The 14,250-nt window shown below is 42.0% G+C and overlaps 1 long non-coding RNA gene across 1 annotated transcript; it reads right to left on the reverse strand.

Annotated features, from left to right (window-relative positions):
- Positions 1 to 267: 267 nt before the first annotated feature.
- On the reverse strand, positions 268 to 7,695 carry LOC144365507 (uncharacterized). Its single transcript, XR_013424016.1, has 2 exons — positions 7,498 to 7,695; positions 268 to 2,536 (listed from the first exon to the last, which is right to left on the reverse strand). It is a non-coding gene; the product is annotated as an uncharacterized LOC144365507 (long non-coding RNA).
- Positions 7,696 to 14,250: the final 6,555 nt, after the last annotated feature.

Raw genomic sequence — 14,250 nt, forward strand, 5'->3', positions numbered from 1 at the left:
CAAGTTCATCATATCCTACATTTCTTCTGCATTTTCTTTTCACCTTTTGAAATAAAAAAAAAAAACCCTCCTGCAAACTTACTCTTTTTAATCTTGGCAATTGTTTACCATATCATTTCTGTTTACTATGCCAATTTACATTGTAGAAGTCACTATAGGAATTAAGTATTTAGTTTAATACTGTGTTGGGGTAAGGTGAGGGGTTGCATTCCCTAGGGAGGTGAGGTGATGAAGTCATCACACATGAACAGACTCCAGGAGTCAGGCTTGATGGCAGTGAGCTCATTTTATTGTGGAAGAGTTACAGTTTATATAGGGCCTGTCTACCAATCATAATTGTATAAGCCAGCAGTACAATATCTTGAAGCCAATCATCATAAAGATCAAAGTTAACCATGGTATGGGGAAGTAAGGGAGCTTGCCAAGTGGGTGGGGACAGCAGGAAGGGTCACCCCTGGATGTTTCCAGTGGCCTGTCCTAGAGCAAACAGGTGTTCCTATTTGCTCACACTGAGATGTTTTTTCACCTATACCCATTCCATGGCTGTCATCCACACTGCAGGCTTGTTCTTTCTCACATTTTCACCCTTTTATTTTTTGTATGCATGTACTATAATAGCTTTCTTAGTTTCTATCTTATTAACTTGATTGTGTAGGTACTTTATAAAGACATATAGTATAACAATACAGATAACTCCCATGCCAGCGATAACCCAGTTGGTGGGGTCAATCAGAGCAGAAAACTTATCCCACAGCCTCTGAAGGAAGAAAGGGTTGAGGATTAGGTTTGCTTTAGTTTCATTTAAAATAAGAATATGGGAATCCAGAGTCATAGTGAAATTACTTAAGACTATATTCCAGGGCCCTTTTAACCATTTGGCTAATTCAAGCTGGGCCTTTGTAACATTTTCCACAGGGATCACTGTTTGACAGACATACAAATATTGAGGGCTAAAGGGTATCCTAACATTCAGTTGGAGTATATCAATCTTTTCATCCATGAGATCAATCTGTTGTTGTAGCATTAGGATACTTCCTGAAATTGCTGGTTAAGTTGCTCTAATACAGTTAAGCCTTCAGTGGAGCATTGAACTACCTGGTTGATGGTGGCAATGTTAGCTGTAGCCTGGGCTAAAGCCATGGCAGCTGCTTCTGCAGCTAGGGTGGAAGGAATAATGGCAGCAGTAATATCAAAGTCCCATTTTGGACATGAGAGGGAGATCTCTTTGGTGAAGTGTACTTGTTGGACAGAGGATTTTCATCTTTTGGGAACCATAGTATGGAGGGAGTCCTCATGAGCTCCACTGTCTTAATGGAGTAATTCCAGCAATTGGTCAACATACAGGAGGAATTAGTACAGTCAAGGTGACAACTGGTGGGGTGGATTGAAGAATGTACAAAGAAAAAAGGTGGTTTAACACACATGTGCCCCCCACACCAGTAGCATGGGTAGCAACAGGGGAATCAAAGGAGCCATCAAACCAGATTGCACCCATGGTGACAGTAGGGCTAATACCCATGAATTTATAAGATCCACATATTAATTGTTTATCCAGTTGTGCAAGACCAGGGGATTGTCTGTTTTTTAGATTCTGGACATTAGTCATCCAGTTCATGTGTTTCTCAAAGGTATTGTCTCTAATGTAGAATCCTCCTATGATGTAGGGCCAAGATCAACTAATGAGCTCATCCAAGAGGAAGAATAGTCAGATGATGGAAAGGGAGTTTCTCCATGTTATGGCCTCTAGAGGCATCTAGAGTTCTCTGTATATTTGTGCCATGGGCAGGGCAACAAGAATGGTTGGGGCCATGAGTGGAGCTCTCTAGCTTGAGGAGGCATGGTAACCCCTTTAGGGAGGTCACTACTGGTAATTGTTCTTGATTCCCCTTGTAGAGAGAGGGGCCTATACCCTACAATACCCCATCTCTCTAGTTCCCAGAGGGTGTCATTATGGAGGCATAATACACACTGGAATATTCTCTTCATGTTGGAAACTTTAGCAAGAAGTGAAAAGGTCCATGTATGATTGGCTTTAAGTGATAGGTTCCAAAGATACTGTACTATAGGATCCAAGGTTACAGGACATTGAGAGATAACATTAGTAGTAAACAATAAGGGCAAGACTGTGTCATCTAGGCCAACAGGTAACAAAATTCCAGAAGTTGGTGCTCCTAGCCATCATGCATGTGCTTGTGAGTTAGCGGTAATAATGGAACACATTAACAGAAAAAGAGTGCTTACTCCTGACTTATGGCATGCGTCATATCCTGGGCTTGTTGAGCCACACTTTTTGTGTCCTTCCCAAGTCATTTTTTGTGCTCTTATACAATGAGATCATCTGTGATGGTGTGCATTGTTTCTTCTCAATGGTGGTGGGGGTGGGGGTGTCAGCAGGCAAAGCATTATCTGGGGTGTCGTTAAGAGAGAGCTTCTTCAGGTGCTTCGCTAGTGGTTCCATGATTCTGGGTGAGAGATTCATGTTGTAGGAATGGGTGTATGTTCTTTGCTGGGATCCAGATGGGCTGAGAGGCCCTTTCTGGAAAGACAAAAGCAAAACCTTACCCTTGTGTTAGCAGTGGATGTGGGCCATTCCACTGATTAGCCGTTGAGTTCTTCCAGTGGACTAGGAGGAGCCAGGTAGTGTGGGGGAACGGTCCCCAATGTTTAACAGCTGGGGAAATGCCTGATGCATCAAGGGTTAAAAAATTAAAGTTATTAATGATTGTGTCAAGAGAGTATTAGGGTCCCCTTTATTTTTCCCTTTTTATTTTTGTAATTGAGTTTTTAGGGTTTGGTGGGCTCTTTCTACTATACCTTGTCCCTGGGGGGTTATACAGGATACCAGTTGTATGAGTGAAGTTCCAATTATGTGTAGGAATTCTTTAAATTTTGCATAGGTCACACTATTATCTGTTTTGATTGCCCAAGGTACACCCATGCAGAGTATTGCTTGCTTTAATGCTTTGAAGACATGGTTAGTTGTTTCTCCTGTCAAGGCAGCAGCATATATGAAGTTGGAGAAAGTGTCAATGATAACATTCATAAACTTCTTCAGTTTTCCAAAAGAGGAAATGTGGCATATGTCTCATTGCCAGAGTTTATTGGGTGCAAGCCCTCTGGGATTGACTCCTTGTGGTTGTAGAGGTCCTAGTGGGACTAAAGGGGCACAGGCTTTGCAGGTATGTACAAGATGTTTAAATTGTTGAATTGTAAGATCTGGAAACAGTCGTTTAATTGCTGCAGGGGAAAGATGAAGTTGTGCATGTAAATGTCGGACTTGTTCAATACTAGATAGAGAGCTAGTAAAACTTAAAATCTGTCCACTTCATGATTGCCTTCAGCTAGCGGGCCTGGAAGGGATCTAAGATGCTGGATATACCAGGGTTGATGTCTTTTTTCAATGAGTTCACTCATAGTAAAAATCATAATGTCAATCAATGAACCTTTGGGTCGGAAAGTGGAAAACCCAAAGTTATGGCATAATTGTACAGCATAGTGACTGTCAGAGAAAATATTAATGAGGCTCGGGTGGGCCTTTAAAGTTTCCATAATTGCTTGTATCTCTCTCACTTTTACAGACCCATTATGTTTCCCCTTGAGGATGGTTTAAGGCTTGGAATGTATGGTGGCACCCCAGGTCTCATTGTTAGCATCAGTGAAAGCTGAGACTGCATTGGGAATAGGTACCCTTTTGGTACAGCATGCTCCAAAGCTTGAATGGGCAAGCTCTTAAAGCCCTGTTGGAATCTAATAGAGGGATAGTGACAATTGATTTCTTCATTGAAGCCCCCCAGTATAGCCTGGTGTAACATTGTTTTGTACTAGATAATTGAATATCTTCTTGCTGAGAGGGGTGGTTAAAATGTCAGCTCTTTGTTATATAAATGTTTGGCTAAAGTCCACAGTTTTAGTGCTAGGAAGCCAATATCATTGAAAAGTGAGGTGGCCTTTTGAAGATTGCTGAAAGCTATGTATGACCAATAAAGAGGCCCCTTTTGGTAAAATACTCCAATTGGTAGGTAATAGGGCCAGCAAAGGCAAGGATGGATCATACCTTTCTAACTGTATGGATGACACATTGTCATTCATTTTTTGTAGGGTTACACTTGCCTCCATGGGTAAGGTGTCTAGGGGAACTGGAAGGGACATCCTCCTGTAATAGGGAAAAGAGAGGCTGTAATTCCTGGGACAGCATTCCAAGAAAAGACCTTATCCAGTTAATTTGTCTGCACAATTGTTGCAATTTGGTAAGAGTGTAGGTATCTTTGATTAATAACTGTGGATGGGCAGGGAATATTACATTACCAATGTTATATCCCAGGAAGGTAAAAGGGGCTATCTTTTGGACTTTCTCAGGTGCTCTTGTGAGCCCTATACTCTATAGGTTAGCTACCAATTGCTGCAAGATTAGGTCTAGTGTGGCAGTATCCTCATGGGCTATGAGGATATCATCCATGTAATGCATATTGAGGCACTGTTGATGTAAGGACCTTGTAGCAAGGCTGACATAGAGCTGACATAAAGTGGGGATATTTTTCATCCCTTGAGATAGAACATTCCATTGATACCTCCTGGCTGGCATCTGGCAATTTTGTTTATAAACTGAAAAGGCAAAATATGAATGGTCTCAAGGATGTAATGGAATGGAAAAGAAGCAGTCCTTTATGTTCGCCACATGAATGTGGTAAGTCTTTTGGATGCCAGAGGGGGTGAGGCAACCAAGGTTGAAGGGTTCTCATTTTTACCATATGTTCATGGTAGAATCATGAAGGAGCCTCCATTTCTGGGTGTCTTTCTTGTGAATTACAAATATTGGTATATTGTGGGGACCAACTGAGTGCTCAATATCCTTGTCCAATTGTTCAGTAACTATTGCTTTCAAATGTCTTAGTTTCTCCTGGGGAATAGGCCACTGCTCAATCCAAATGGGATCCATTGTGTCCCATTGTAGGGAGATAGGTTTAGGGGATGAGTTCGGCAGGACAGTGGCCCTTAGAATGGGGGTTTCTCCCTGATTATCTTGTTTTATCATGTACTAAAATCTCACTATAAAAAGCCTTGTCATCAGTGGTCAGCATGGCCTCTATATTGGTAAGGAAGTTTTGTCCCATAGATTGCAGGGAATTCTTTCTTTCAATGGGGGGTAATGGCTCCGGAATTATCATCTGGATCCTCCCAGATTACTGGCTGGGTTGTCTCCCTAGAAGGTTGGAGTCCCGCGGTGCCCCATATGTTGGATTCCTGCCTAGTCTCCCAGGGCATGGCTTGAGTCTCTTCCCATCAGAGCAGTGTCATGTCCACTCCTGTGTGTCCACCACTCCCTGGAAGGGTTGACTGTCCAGTTTGATTAACATCCTAGCCTTGTCCATTCCTATAAGCATAGTCCAGATAACTTTGGGATGGAGGATCCCTCTTGTTAGTGGGGCTGAGGGTTGCCCTTCTTCCCATTTAAAGGAAGTGGCCCAAGCTTAGTTCTGCAATGCTACCTCCTTTGGTGTTTGGGACAGATCGAAGGGGGCTTTAGTGAGGTAGACTGATTGGAGTAGGAGCACTGGTTTTTGAAGTGATGAGTGCCACTGCAGCTCCAGCAAGTAGACCTCTTGTTTGGCCCTGGATGGTTGGTTTGGGGAGATGTAGAGTTGGTGGTTATGGTAGTAAGGGAGGCAAGGACCTGGTTGACTAGGTTCATTTGAGTGCCTAGGTCCTTTGTTGCCCACTGTAACCATTTAAAAGCTTATTTCTAACAGGGGCTATGGCGGTTCTAGTCTCAGAAGTTGTGCCCTCCTAGACCAATACCTTAATGAACTCTTCTGTGGCACCCTCATGAGAGACCTTGCACACTACAGCCTGGGTAACTCTGGAGAGAAATTCTGGGAACCACTCATTGGGTTTTTGAATTAAGGAACTGAGCTGGAATTCAGCCTGCATAGAGGTGCTTATAGGTGCTCTGTACACTCAGGTGGACCTGATCAGAGTATTGGGCCACTCCAACAACAGCCTGCTTTTGGGGGGGTACTATGGTTTCCTTCACCCTTAAGCATATCCGTGGTAATGGCAACTTGGGCAGCAGCATTGCAGATGGCCTGTTGGTCACATTCATCATTAAAATAAGCTTTCCACTGTAGGAACTGTGGTCTTGTTAGGATGCCCTGCATGAGGATGATCCAATCATAGGGAGTCTGGAGATTATCTGCCCACTGGTCCATAAACTGCTCCATATAGGGAGAATCCAGACCATCTTCTAGGGTGGCCTTATGTATGGCGGCTAGATCCTTTTGGGTTGGAGCAATCCAAGGCTGATTTGCTGCATTGGGCCCTACTTTGACAGGGAAAGCCTAGATGGCATGGGACCTCATGTTAAGTAGGTCTGAGTACTGATACAAAAAGTGGTTATTAGGGTAGGGCGGTGGTGTGGCTGTGGAGCTGGAAGAGACTGGCCACTAGATGGCAGTAGAGGACAAGGTTAAAGGGAGTGTTCTGCGGGTGGCTGCTTGCAAGAGGCTGACCTGGCAGTTGTGGGCTGGGTATGGGGATGGGCCCTCTTATTCCTGTGGGCAGGTTCTGGTGCCTCAGAGGAATTGTCGGTGGAGACTCCTTAGGGTGCATTTCCTTCCATGAGGAGGGGGATGGCAGTGGCAATGGAATCTTCAAGTCTAATGTCAGATCTTTCAGCTACAAGGACATTGTGCTGCCTGACAACATTGTCCTCCATTGTTCCTCCCAAACATGCTATGATGGTGGTATGCACTGGAAAGAAGGGGTGGGAGTATGCCTGGCTTTCTTGAATTTTCCTCTTCCAAACCAACACAAGGACGCCATGCCAGAGCTTTTTGTCTCAGAGTGTATCAGTGGACATCAAGGGTGCCAAGCAAACTACATTGTCCCAGAAGTCAAAGATATCGGGGTCATTGGTTTTGAGACTGCGGCTACAAACAAGCGCCTGAAGGGCTTTAATTTGTAGCTCTCTCTGAGAGGGAGGAACGTTGCCCATAATGGAAACGGTTATTAAAGGGCAAGGATCCTGAGCTCAAAGAGCCAAAGAAGAATGGCCACTATGGCACTCAAAAGGAAGAGAAGTCCTAGAATCGGGGCCACTGATGTTGAGGGAGTAGGTGGAAGGAACGAGGGATATGGAAAAGATGCATCATGTTGAAATGTGCTATTAGGGAGGGAGACTTCCCTGGCTGTCACCCCAGGGCCATATATCCATCACTGTGTCTCAGAAGCGAAGGGTGGCTGCAAGCCATGACTTTCTTGGTTCAGGAACTGGGGAGACCAAACCCTTATGTGTGCCTTCTGGATGAACCAAGGAGCTCCCACTTTGTGACTAACTAGGGAGCAGGGGTTCGGGGGAGGTTATGTTCCTCCCTAACAAATCCTAACAAAGAGGGGACAAACCAAAACCACAAACTTTTGTCCCCCATCCCCGAAAGCAAAAGAGGGCAAGAGGTCTAAGCACTCACCGGGCTCAGACATAAGCTGATCAGGGGCACTCACCTAGTCTTTGTTGCCACAAAGGAAGTTGTTCCAAGGAAGCCCCATGATGGGCCCAGGATGTTGGGATAAGGTGTTGAATTGGGTCCTGTGGGGAGGTGAAGTGACAAAGTCATCACACAGGAACAGACTCCAGGAGTCAGGCATGCTGGCACTGAGCTCATTTTTTTGAGGAAGAGCTAAAGTTTGTATAGGGAATGTCTACCAATCATAATTGTATAAGCCAGCAGTACAATATCTTGAAGCCAATCATCATAAAGATCAAAACTAGGGGCTGGGGATGTGGCTCAAGCGGAAGCGCACTCGCCTAGCATGCGTGCGGCCAGGGTTCGATCCTCAGCACCACATACCAACAAAGATGTTGTGTCCGCTGAGAACTAAGAAAAAATAAATAAATGTTAAAATTCTCACTCTCTCTCTCTCTCTCTCTCTCTCTCTCTCTCTCTCTCTCTGTCCCCCCCTCTCTCTCACTCTCTCTTTAAAAAAAAAAAAGATCAAAACTAACCTTAATATGGGAAAGTTAGGGAGCCTGCCAAGCTGTCAGGGATACCAGAAAGGGTCACCACAAGATGTTTCCAATGGCCTGTCCTAGAGCAAACAGGTGTTCCTATTCGCTCACACTGAGAGGTTTCTCAGCTATACCCATTCCATGGCTGTGATCCACACCACTGGCTGGTTCTTTCCCACAATATTGTATATTGTTTACACTAATAGTTGTTATTATTTGTCTCCCTCAACCCATGAATTGCTAGAAAACTTCATGAACACTATAAGTTCTTAGTGTAGAATCTCTGTCACCTTGACCCATACTGACAATTGGGTAGACACACAAACAAAATGAAAAAGCAAGAAAACAAACCATCCCAAACATACGAAAATATCTGAATAACAGAATCCATGGACACTACAGTGGATAAAATGTAAGAGAAGGAGTTTAGAAAGTTCATAGTTAAACTGATCTAAGAGGTAAGGAATGAAAGCAGAGACAAAAAATATATATAATCTTGTAAATAAAGTTGATCATGGAGAAGAGATGTTAAGAGACTATGAACAGAACTTTCAAGAAATATGAGCTAATGGAAAAAGGGCAAATTTAAGATTTATCAGGCTAGATGAAGCCTTGGAGATACAAAATAAAGGAATGCACAAACTTTTCAGTGGAATATAAGAAATTTTCCAAACCTTAAGAACAAAATGGAAAATCAAATGTAAGAGGTATACAGGACTCCAAATATGTAACACTACCACTTACCCACACCAAAGCAAATTATTATGAAAGTGTCTAACATACAGAATAAGGAAAAAATTTTAACAGCCATCAGAGAATAAAAAGGTAACCTAATAAAAAGGAAACTAATCTGAATCTGCTAACCTCTCAACCCATCCTCAAAGCTAGGAAGTTTTGCAATAATATATACCAAGCTTTCAAGGAAAATAGATGACAACTAAAAATACTATACACAGCACATTTAAGTTTCGGAATTGATGATGAAGGAAAAACCTTCCATGATAAACAAAACTAGAAAGCCTGAAGTACATGCACAATAACAAAGAAATGAAAAATAAGGTTGAAAGCAAAAAGAAAGAGGAACTACATTAGGAGAATAGTCAATAAAATGGGAAACTAATACAAATTAAAAGCTAGAAATAAATCAAAATGACAGCGGATAAAAATTATTATTTAAAAATAACATTGATTTTAAATGGCATAAAGTCAACAATCAAAAGACATAGGATGGCAAATTGTATTAAAATAAGACCCCCAAAATATGCAGTCTTCAGAGACATACCTCATAGGCAAAGACATCCACATTCTGAAGGAGAAAGAATGGGAAAAAAAAATATTACATGGCTCTGATAAACAAGCAAGGGTTTCTATCATCATATCACAAAAAAGTGGACTTGAAGACAAAGTTAATTATAAGAGGCAAAGATGATCATATTATATGCTTAAGGGAACCATACAAAAATCAGAAATAGCAACATTAATACTTACACTCTAAACAATGGAGTATCTACTTACATAAAACTTATATCAAGTAAAAAACAGACCACAACAAAATAATACTGGATGATTATAACACACCAGTTGCATCACTGAATAGATCTTCCATACAAAAACTAAATAAACAAAGTATATAACAAAAAATACAATTAATAATTTAGACAGCATACATGTATAGAATATTTTCTCTATCAATGACTAAATATGCCTTCTTCTCAGCAGCACAAGTTTTCTAAAATAGACCCTATCTTAGGCCACAAAGCAACTCTTAGAATGCATAATATGCATTCTAACAGATCATAATGAAATGAGATTAGAAATCAATGATAAAATTTAAAAAAATGATGCTACTCTAACACCTGAAGAATAAATAATACACTATTGAATGATGACTGGATGGTAGAAGAAATATGAATTAAAATAAAAACAAAAAGAAACAGAGGTAAATGAGAATAATAATACAACATATCAAATTCTCTGGGACACTATGAAGGTGGTTCTAAGGAAAGTTCATAACATTCACTAAAAGAATAGAAAGTCGGACGGAGGAGCGGGCGTCCGGGCCGTGAGTCGACCAGCGGCGGCGGGCAGGGCCGTCGGGACATGCCCCGGCGGGCGCGGGGACCTGGGGGCCGCGGGGGCAGGCTCTGCCTCGGCTCGGCAGGTGAGCCGGGCGGGCGCCGGGGCCCGAGTCCACGGTCCGGGGGAGGCGCGGGGTCCCGCGGCCGGCGTCTCCCCGGCTGTGGGCAGCGCTGGGCAGCGGCTGGCGTGGGGCGGCCGCCGAGCCTCGGCTGGCTGGTCGGTGAGTGGGGGCGCGGCCCTTGCAGGCGCAGCGAGGACCCCGCGGCGCGCGGCGGGAGCAGCCCCGGGAGGAGCGGGCGCCCAGCAAGCCCCAGCCCCAGGTGCCTCGTATCCGCATGGGGACTCCAGCCGGAGCCTGAGCCAGCCGCGGACTTCCTGACGCCCCCGGCCGCGCTCAGAGCCTCCAGCCATGGACTTGGAGAAGCCCAAGGACACGCTGGTGCCCTCCGAGGACCTCAGCACTGAGAGTCAATGGGACGCGGTGCCTGAGGCCCTCGGCAGCCTGAGTCCGGTGGACCTCGAGGGGTCAAGCGTTCAGGGCCTGGTGCAGCAGCTTGAGGCTCTGCCAGGAGACCTGATGGGCCTGCCCCCAGACAGCGCACCCTGCCCTCTGCACATTGCCACTGGCCAGGGCCTGGACCCCCACGACACAACTGACGCCCACGGTCTGGTCTCTTGTCTGCTGAGGCTGGTCGGGATGATCTTCTGAGCCTTCTGCAGGGTGAGGGGCACTCACCTTCTAAACCTGGTCCCCAGAGCCTCCAGAACCTGCCCATCCCCTGTTGCAGCCCCCTGAGGATGCAGATGAAGAGTCCGAGCCGCCAGAATGGGCAGAGGGAGCCTCTGCTGAGCAGGGGGTAGCAGGAGCTCCAGCAGCTCCCCTGAGCCCTGGCTGGAGACCTCTCCTTTGGTCACACCCGAAGAGCCACCTGCCGGTGTCCAGGTAGTGCCTGCTCCACCCTCTAGGTGTCCTCTGCAGCCTGGACTCAAGCAGGGGGACACTGCCCCTCTTCTGTCTCCTTCCAGAGCCCCAAGACCCTGGCTTCATACCCTGCCCTCCAGGAGGGTGAGTGCCCTTCCCACCCTGCCTAGGGATTAGGGTTCCAGACAGCCAGAGCCTGCCTCCTAGGTGGTGCTTAGGGTTACCATGAGGATGAAGTTCTCAGGAAGCTCTTGGCAGTTTGGATCAGAGTTTAGACGGCCAGGAAACAGAGTCCAGAGAATGTTCTGGAGTGAGTAGCAGGTGGCAGGGCGGGCATGGCTCTGTAGCAGTTGGTTCCAGAGTGAACGCTGGCAAATGAGCATCTGCAGGCCAATCTGGCCCTGGTCTCTTCTCACAGGTCTCTTGAGCTGAGATCCGCTTTTGCATTTTTTTTACCTGGTTAAAAATTTGAAAGGAAAGTGAGGTGATATTCAGGTTTCAGTGTTAATAAAGTTTTACCAAAAAAAAAAAAAAAAAAAAGAATAGAAAGTCGCTAAATAAATAATCTAACATTAAATCTTAAGGACTTAGAAAAAGAAGAACAAATCAACAACAAAACAATAGAACAGAGAAAATATTTAAAATGAAATCTGAAATTAATGAATTTAAAATAATAGCAAAATTTTTTTAAAAAATTAATGTAACAAAAATTTGTTCTTTGAAAACAAATAAATAAAATATGTAAACCCTTAGCCACACTAACCAAAAGAAAGATGGAAAACACTTAAATTATTAAAATCTATGATAAAAAAGGTAATGTGACCAAGGACATTACTGAAATGTAGAAGACAATCAGAGAAACTATTTTGAAAATTAATACTGTATTAAATTTGAAAATCTAGAATACACTGACAAATTTCTAGAGATATATGATTCACCAAAATTGAACCAGGAGGATATAGAAAATTTAAACAGATCAACTTCAAGTCATGAAATTGAAGATGCCATCAAAAGCCTACCAAAAAATGACTGGAAGAATTTGCAGCAAAGTTCAATAAGACCTTCAAAGAGAGCTAACACCATCATCCTCAAAGTATTCAACAAAATAGATAAGGAGGGAATCCTACCAAGTTCATTCTATGAAGCTAGTATCACCCTGATTATCAAAGACACATCAAGGCCTGAAAACTTCAGACTAATATGGTGGATGAACAGAGATGCAAAAATTCTTAATAAAATAATGGATATCACATATGAAAATACATTTAAAAGAGAGTTTTCAATGACCAAGTGGATTTTATCACAAGGATATATGTTTGGTTCAACCTACAGACATAAATAAATATAATTCATCACAAAAATAGACTTAAAAACAAGAATCATTTGATTATCTCAATATATACAAAAAAGGATTGGATAAAATATAACATCCATTCATGTTTAAAACACTAGAAAACCTAGGGATAGTAGTAAAAAAAAATGTTGATGACATGATTCTATAGTTCAAAAACCAAAAAAAAAAAAAAAAAAGCTTCACCAGAAAGCTTCTTAGAACTCATAAATTAATTGAGCAAAGTGATAGGATATAAAATTAGTGCCCATAAGTCAATTGTGTTTTCAAACATCAATGACGAAATAGCTGAAAAAGAAATTAAGTAAACTGTCCTATTTACAATAGCCTCACAAAAATAAAATAAATAAGCTACTTGGGAATCCATCTAACAAATTAGGTGAAAGGTCACTACAATGAACACTATAGAACACTAATGAAAGAAATTTTGAAAGACTCTAGAAAATTGAAATATCTCCCATGGTCTTGGATAGGCAGACTTAATATTGTAAAATGGCCATACTATCAAGAGTGCCATACAGATTTAATGCAATTCTTATTAATTCTGATATTTTTCATAGAAATAGAATAATTAGTCACTAAATAATTAGTTATTTGGAAAAAAATAAGAGGCCGCCCAGAATGGCCAAAGCAATTCTTAGAAAAGTAATGCAGAAGGCATCATAATAACTAGGCCTTAAATTATATCACGAAGCTACAATAACAAACAGCATATTATTAACACCAAAACAGACATGAAGATCAATGGAATAGAAGACACAGAGAAAAACCCATATGAATTCAGTTATCTCATGCTACACAAAGGCACCAAAAACATATATTGGAAAAAAAGTGTTTTCAACAAATAGTGCTGGGAAAACTGGAAATCCACTTGTAGCAGAAGACAATTTAGTTCCTATTTCTCATCTTCTACAAAATTCAAATCAAAGTGTATCAAAGACATGCATATTAGACCAAAAGCCCTCCACCTACTTGAAGAAAATATAGACTCAACACTCAAACATGTCAGTGTAGAAACATTCTTCCTTAACAAGACTCCTAAAGCACTAGAAGTAAAATTTTAAAAATCAGTAAATGGCAGTAAATGGGATGGTATTAAATAAATACACCTCAGATAATGCATTAATTTTCAGAATATTCAAAAAATTAAAAAAGCTTAACATCAAAATATATGTATATGTATAGGTGAGTGTGTTTCTCTCTCTCTCTCTCTCTCTCTCTCTCTCTCTATATATATATATATATATATATATATATATATATACTCACCTATCAATAAATGGGCAGGAAGACATATGGATGGTCAACAAATAAAAAGAATTGTTCAACATCACTAGCAATTATAGAAATGAAAATTAAAACTACACTGAAATTTTATCTCAATCAAAATGTCAGTTATCCAGAATGCAAGTAACAATAAATGTTGGTGAGGGAAACAGCACATTCTTACATTGTTGGTGGGACTAAAAATGGGTGCAACTACTCAGGAAATCAGCATGGCAGTTCCTCAAATATTAGGAATGGAACCACCATTTGACCAAGTTATAACACACTTCAGAAACTTCAGAAAAAAATTTAAGCCATGTGAAAGGGACTTTTTTAAAAATTTTTTTTATTGTTGGTCCTTCAAAACATTACATAGTTCTTAATACATCATATTTCACAGTTTGATTCAAGTGGGTTATGAACTCCCAATTTTACCCCGTATACAGATTGCTGTATCACATCAGTTACCCTTCCATTGATTTACATATTGCCTTTCTAGTGTCTGATGTATTCTGCTGTCTGTCCTATTCTCTACTATCCCCCCTCCCCTCCCCTCCCCTCCCCTCCCCTCCCCTTTTCTCTCTCTACCCCCCCTCTACTGTAAATCATTTCTTCCACTTGTATTATCTT

Source organism: Ictidomys tridecemlineatus, chromosome 7 (assembly GCF_052094955.1).
Source record: "Ictidomys tridecemlineatus isolate mIctTri1 chromosome 7, mIctTri1.hap1, whole genome shotgun sequence".
NCBI lineage: Eukaryota > Metazoa > Chordata > Mammalia > Rodentia > Sciuridae > Ictidomys > Ictidomys tridecemlineatus.